This window comes from Mizuhopecten yessoensis, unplaced genomic scaffold (assembly GCF_002113885.1).
Source record: "Mizuhopecten yessoensis strain PY_sf001 unplaced genomic scaffold, ASM211388v2 scaffold4631, whole genome shotgun sequence".
Classification (NCBI taxonomy): Eukaryota; Metazoa; Mollusca; class Bivalvia; order Pectinida; family Pectinidae; genus Mizuhopecten; species Mizuhopecten yessoensis.
In genome coordinates this window covers 836,996-844,677 of record NW_018405643.1, presented here as the reverse complement: position 1 = coordinate 844,677, position 7,682 = coordinate 836,996, and the positions used below count along the sequence as shown (strand labels likewise).

Sequence of the window (7,682 nt, the reverse complement as noted above, 5' to 3'; positions counted from 1 at the left end):
TTTTTCAAAATTATTGAGAGACTTGTAAATTTATGGGTAGCAGTAATCCACTTGCTTATCCACAATTTAGTTTCGGCAAGTAAACATCCTTATAAATATTGTTCTGTAACAATATACACTGACTGATGCAAAATTGAAACTTGAACAAAATTCACACGTATTAAAAAGCATGCCAACCCTGGTCGATGTGCACACTTTACAAGATAACTTGCTTGAATATATATTGATCAATATACAAACTTAGACGATAAGTTCAAAGTTGAGTGAAATCCATGCCTAATTAATTAGCATACTGTACTCTGATTGGTCAATGGTTTTATGCCAAGTAACTTTGTCAGATAAGGCAAGGGTTGATATCTTATTCAACAACAAAGGCAAAGTTCAAAGATGTTCACAATCTGTGCATAATCTATTTAATGGTTTAAAATAATCAGGTATTGGTCAAAGGGGTAAATGCCAGTTTCAGTTTTTAATGTTCTATGAAATACATTGTATGGACAAAGGGAAGCAATTCCTAATTCCTATGCAAATTAATTATCCAAAGGTTTAAAATGATATATTCTAGAGGAAACTTGGTACCACTCTTCTGACAAACCTATAAAGATATACTGTACACACAAGAAGAATAACTTCACAGTGGTACACTTTTACATAAAACTTTGGTTCATAACAACTTAACAGTAAATCCTTCTGTACAATATGATGGGAACTTCGTCTTTATTTTGTTCTCCATTCCAAAAATAATAATATATCTTTTGCCTTAGCTTTCAGTACTTTCAGTACTTTGATTTCTAATGACAGCGCTAAATGCTTTAATTAAATCTAAAAAGTACAGAAAAAATATAAAAAAAGGCAATCCAAATTTTCTACAGTGATGGAGCGATTCAAGGCCGAGGAGATATCATTGGAAGGAAACAAAGAGAGCCAGTAAGACGAAAAAAGGACAGCATCTGTCTGAACAGCATATGGTGGTTTGTCTAATGCTCTAAGGGTCGAAAAAGGCAAGAGGAAACGAAAAGAATGGATGAATAAAGAAGAAAAGCAAACACATTTTTGTATTATTGTTTACCCATAAGAAAAGACTGAGAAAATTCACGCTTCTAGGACTTTTGGCACCAATGAAGCCTAGGCAAACTGTGATTAAAAGCATCATTCAGTATAGGACAACGTGTACAGGAACGGTCGTAATCGGTCAGATGTAGTGGAAATTACTGAGTAGAGATGACGGAAACAGGCAGACAGTTGAACAGTGCAAAACGAACGTATATCAGAGGTCCATGACTGTATGGAACACAGCGGTTAATTTTCCGAGATCATTGGAGATTTTGGTGATATAAGACTATCCGCGGTTAGAACTACCAAACGGCCAAAGGTATATAATACGTTAGTGCGCAAGAGCAATGTTAGAAACAGATTTCAAACACGGTTAGACGCTTTTTCAGGGGATTTTTTTTTTTAAATACACTTTGTCACACGAAAACTTTATCCATGGCCCTTTATGACCACGTTAGTACATAAGCAGGAAACTCGGGCCTCCTTAAATGACATGGTATTAAGAACAAAGAGAACTAATGAAGTAAGATGGGTTCTACCAAGAGACAGTGAAATGGGCGAGAATGAAGTTCAAAACCTGTCCTAAACGAGATGAGACTATACCAACAGTAACAGGTGTTTAGAGGGCGCCAAAAGGTGGCTCATCAGCACGCACAATAATAGCAATTTGAAAACAAAAAGAGTGTATGACGATAAAGACGATTTAACGTTACTTTTAAAACAGGAAAATCTTTAATAAAGATTTCTACCAGCATAGCGTTCCGGTAGAATAATTGTGATCGAGTTCAAGTGCAAGAAGTTAATTCTTCCAACGGCAGAGAAACAAGTGGAACCCATCACAGAACGATACAAGGAACACGGAAGGGTACAGGCTGAGTTTGTATAAAGATCTTCCTATGGTGTACTTGAAGCATCAAAGACGAGCATGTAGTTTAATATCCATGGCGAGTTCAGGATGGAGGGATAACCGACTGGACACTGCATGGAACGAATACCGGATCATCACAAAGGAATGGAAGCTGGTCAATGCTGTAAAACTTTGTCTTGGATATATGTAGCTCCCTAAATTATCATCTCTATAATAAGCATGTTTCAGAAACAGATGTATGTAGATGTGGGAAGGTAGAAACTCCTTCCCATTATTTGATGTAGTGTAGGCTCTTTAACCAAGCTAGAATGAACACCATAGGTACCTTTAATATTAATTTGAACCCTGAACGGTTAATTTATGGTGACCAAAATCTCTCTCAAGATGATAACATACTAATATTTGATAAGGTACAAAGGTACATGTTAGATTCTAGGTGCTAGCTTGGATCTGTTCATGCACTCTTCATTACTGTTTCCTTTCTTCTATCATACCTACCTATGCTTTTTTTTTTCTTTTTCTTTTTTTTTTTTTTTAGCTCATATGGATTTTGGTGAGCCCATCAGCACAGGAGTTAGGGTTAAGGTCGTCAAATAGGAGAGACGGGACCGAGGACTACAGACCGCGGTGGACGAACCTTGTCATGATCACTGTATCCAGGCAGTGATTTCATACAGTGACTTATACATTGACTTTGTCAGTTTTTGTGTATAGTTACCTGTGTAATGTAGTATTGGTGTATAGTTACCTGTGTAATATAGTATTGGTACATCTATCTGCTTTGTGTGATTCTTATGTTGCTGTTTATACTTACTTTATGTGAGAGTGAGAAAGCAAGGGTTTATACTACTTATAAATAACAAAACCATAGTGTATATTTTGTAAATTAAGTTTTGTATATATTGTAATCCAGTCTTAGTGTCATTCTGCACGACACTTGCAGTGTCAAGCTCGTCCATAGTTACAATAGTCCAAAGGACCATGAAGGGTTAAGCCATACCGTCCGTCAACTTTTCCTTTAAAACGCTTCTAGTCATGAACGACTGAGCAGATTTTGACAAAATTTGGTCAGAAGCATCCTTGGGTGAAGGGAAATATAGCAAATTCTTTAAAATCCTTCTTCTTCTGTAGCAATGAAAGGATTTGGTCCTTATTTTGTTTGAAGCATTCTTGGGTGAAGGGGAACCAATTTTGTATAAACGGTGGGTCTGAGGGACAGGACCCAATTGGGGAAATATAACAAATTCTTTAAAATCCTTTTTCTTCTGTAGGAATGAAAGGATTTGTTCCATATTTGGTCAGAAGCATCCTTGGGCAAAAGGGACTCAATTTCGTATAAACAGCGAGTGTGGCCCCCCTGGGGGCAGAAGGCAGGGCCCAATAGGGAAACATAGCAAATTCTTCAAAATCTTTCTTCTTCTGTAGGAATGACAGGATTTTGTCCAAATTTGGTATGAAGCACCCTTGGGTGAAGGGGAACCTATTTTGTATAAACAGTGTGTCTGACCCCCCTGGATGCAGAGAGGTGGGGCCCAATAGGGGAAATAGAGGTAAAACTTTTAAAATCCTTCTTCTACCATAGGGATTAAGGAATTTTATCCTAATTTAGTCTGGAGCATCCTTGGGCAAAGGAGACTCAATTTTGTATAAGCAGTGGGTGTGGTCTCCCAGGGGACAGAAGGGCGGGACTCAATAGGAGAAATTGAGGTAAAACCTTTAAAATCCTTCTTTGACCATCAGGATTAAGGGATTTTATCCTAATTTAGTCTGGAACATCCTTGGGTTAAGGGGACTCAATTTTGCATGATTGGTGGGTATGACTCCCCCTAGGGGCATAGGGGTGGGGCTCTGTTTGAAGTTTGTTCTCTCTTTATCTCAAGTACTAGATGGATCATTCTGAAATTTCATATGTACTTACAGCACCTACCATGGAGTGATATATCTTTACTTCATACCAATTATGTTAAACATATTCAGGTGAGCGATACAGGCCCTCTGGGCCTCTTGTTTATTTTTGGTTCATCACATGAAATGGTCAGTATTATCACAAACTGTTACTAAAAAATAATTTAAACAATATATGAGTATTAGTTAATTAATGTAATTACATAACAAGGGAGATGGCTTTTTATAAGATTTTAAATCTTGTTGCCAGATCCTGTTAATATTCCTATTAACCTGTGTACTTATTATATATGACGTATAAGATAAAATATCGTGTAACCAATGTTATGAAAGAGGAGGCAATGAAAATAGGCTGACCTGGTGTCTGGTGTTGGTGATGCCAGATAAAACTTTGGGTAATGACAGTAATATATTGAGTTACTTTGATCGCAAAAAGGATTTTTCCCTGTAGAATTGACAGAAAGTTCACTGCTCCAAGACATTGCACTGTGGTCTAGATCCACCCAGAAGCTTGCTACTAACACCAGTGTAGCAGATTGAGTAAGTGTACTCAGGAGGCACGGTAGTCCAGTGGTAGGACACCGGGCTCGTGATCGAAGGGTTGCCGGTTCGCGCCACGGCACGGAATGTGTTGTATCTTTGAGCAAGATACTTTACTCCGCTTGTTCCAGTCTACTCAGCTGTAAATGAGTACGTGGTTGGGCATTGCTAGAATTGTTGAATGCTAGCTGTTCGCAGCGAAATAGCAGCTCTGGCTGTACCGCTTTGAGACGACCTATGAACTAGGTTGTGATAAAGCGGTATATAAGAACCTCAAATTATTATTATCATTATTACTTCAGTCGTGGCTCCTTAGGATCCCCTACCACTTCCAAAACTGTAGCTATGCACTGGAAACCTGTTTTCCTGACATGCCTATAGCTGTGATAAATCATTTCTGAAAAGGAACCACACTTTGTGGAGCCAAGTGAAAACTAATAAAAATCTTTAATTGTGTTCCGAGTGTAATACATGCATTGAGGCCAGACCTGGATTAGAACCCTGGACCTCGTTAGTATTATACTGTTACCTTTAACAACTAATTTAGTGTGTTACCTGCAGTGGCACGTTGATTCCTAAGTTGATTGTGGTGTTCATAATCTGTACTTGTGAACCAAAAACAGTTTTCCGATAATTTGCACGGGGCTTTTGGCTCTCTGATTATACATAGCCCCGATATTCCCCGCAAATTTGCAGGTTTTTTTATGTTACCACAAACATTAAGAAAATAATAAACGAACAAGTCAATTTGAAAAAAGAAAAAAGATTTATTTCTGATTTCTATGTAAATGCATTAACTCAAAAACATGTCAGTTACAAGAACTAATATATATTTTCTTAAAGGGACTCAACAGAATAGTCAATGAACCATGTGTATGTCTGGGAAACTAGGGATTAACGTACAAAACAATCGGCTATTACACTACTTCGGGGGAACATAAAACGTTCATACACATTATCTCCTACACTGTATAAAGGTCTGTAATGTTGTTCTGTCTACATGTTAATATTATACAGGTAACCCATTATATAGGTTACCTAGGTAACCTATTATAAAGGTAACCTAGGTAACCCAACATATAGGTAACCTAGATAGTACAGGTAGCCTAGGTAACACAGGTAACCCAATATATAGGTAACCTAGGTTACACATTATAAAGGTTACCTAAGTAACACAGGTTAACCATTATATATGTAACTTAGGTAACACAGGTGACACATACTATAGGTAGCCTAGGTAACACAGGTAACCTAGGTAACACAGGTAGCCTAGGTAACACAGGTAGCCTAGGTAACACAGGTAGCCTAGGTAACACAGGTAACCTAGGTAACACAGGTGACACATTATAAAGGTTACCTAAGTAACACAGGTTAACCATTATATATGTAACCTAGGCAACACATACTATAGGTAACCTAGGTAACACAGGTAGCCTAGGTAACCTAGGTCACACAGGTAGCCTAGGTAACCTAGGTAACACAGGTAACCTAGGTTACACGGGTAACCTAGGTAACACAAATAACCCTTTATATAGGTAACCTAGATAACACAGCTAACCAATTAGATAGGAATCAAATAATACAGGTAACCCATTATTTAAGTAACCCGTAGCATACCAGGTAGGTAACCAAATACATAGGAACTGATAATACAGGTAACCCAATATTGAGGTAACCCGTAACATGGGTAACCGATTACATATGAACTGATGATAATACAAGTAACCCAGTATACCTTCTGTGTTAGTTTCTATATATATGTACTTACATGCATTCTAATAAGAGAAAAACGAATTTAATGTAAATTTTAAACATTGAAAGAATTATTATCAATCATTCTACATAGAGTTGGTTTGATTGACGAAGTTATTTGTGCACAAAGATAGTGTTATTGACTTATTGTATGAAAAAAGTCTGTGAATATGAATAAATTGTTGTTATGATTAACAATAACTATTTAATATTCAGTTTTTATTAAATTTCATAACTACAAAACAAACAATCACATGTGCCATAGCGATGTGTGGCCATGCACATACAATATAATGATTTACCCAATCAGGTCTTTTGATTGAAATATACCGAACTAGATAAATTCAGGATGATCCGTATTCCAATAATGTTGTAAAAAAGTAGGAATAATTTAAAGATTTCAACTAAAAAAGATTAAATAAATGGGATCAACATCAAAACAAGAGTGAGGAAACAGTTATACCAAATAAAAAATGTTCAAAGCAGACAATGAAAACCATCTTGAAATTCAGCAAGCGTGTCGCCAATTTGGAAAACAAATATGATTGGCAATAAAAGTGATTTTAATTATTACTGATACCCATCAACATCCCTTCAATCTAAACGAAGACCATTTTATCAATTAAATCTTCCCATCGAGCAATGTTTAAAGTTTATGTAAATGAAAAATAGTTGAGATCATTGAAACAGCCTTGGCCAGCTTCATTGTGATATAAAAGATGATTAGAAACTATTTTAAAAATACTTAATTCAAAAATTGATTTACAAATCAGTTTGCAAATAAAATATCTACATGTGTATCAAACAATCATGTGCATTGATAGATTAATATCATGTGAAAATACTTTTAAAATCGAAACACGCGTACTGTTGGGGTGTTCATATATATATAACAGAGAAGTTCAGTGAAAGGCAGCTGTGTCTAATTGTTTTTTAATGAAACTGTAACATGAGTTAACCCTTTCACCCCTAGGTAACTTGAGTAGACTCTACCATACATTCATCTGGATGAGTCCATGATGGACAATTGTGGTGAAAGGGTTAATGAAACTGTAACATGAGTTAACCCTTTCATCCCTATGTAACTTTAGTAAACTCTTCCATGCATTGAAGGGGCCGCAGCGGCCGAGTGGTTAAGGCGTCTGACCTTCTGCTACCACTAGCCCTCTACTGCTGGGTCGCTGGTTCGAGACCTATGTGGGGCAGTTGCCAGGTACTGGCCGTCCGTCGGTGGTTTTTCACCGGGAACTCCGGCTTTCCTCTTCCACCAAAACCTGGCAAGTCCTTAAATGACCATAGCTGATAATAGGATGTAAAACACAAACAAACCAAACCAAACCATGCATTGATCTGGATGAGTCCATTTTGGTCTACATTGTTGAAAGGCTAAACATCCAATATAGTATGTTACAGTTTGGTAAAACTCTAAAGAGACTATCCTTCAGTGCAGTATAAGAAGTAGAACAATTCAATTTGTTTGCTGAATAAAAATATCTTCATTAAAAATTTATTTCATTTTGTAATCAATCATTTATTGTTTGAATCAATTATGGTAATATTTTTA

The 7,682-nt window shown here is 36.7% G+C and overlaps 1 long non-coding RNA gene across 1 annotated transcript; it reads right to left on the bottom strand.

The window, feature by feature from the left end:
- Nucleotides 1-5,115: 5,115 nt before the first annotated feature.
- LOC110449563 lies at nucleotides 5,116-6,872 on the bottom strand. Its single transcript, XR_002462859.1, has 2 exons — nucleotides 5,455-6,872; nucleotides 5,116-5,404 (listed from the first exon to the last, which is right to left on the bottom strand). It is a non-coding gene; the product is annotated as an uncharacterized LOC110449563 (long non-coding RNA).
- Nucleotides 6,873-7,682: the final 810 nt, after the last annotated feature.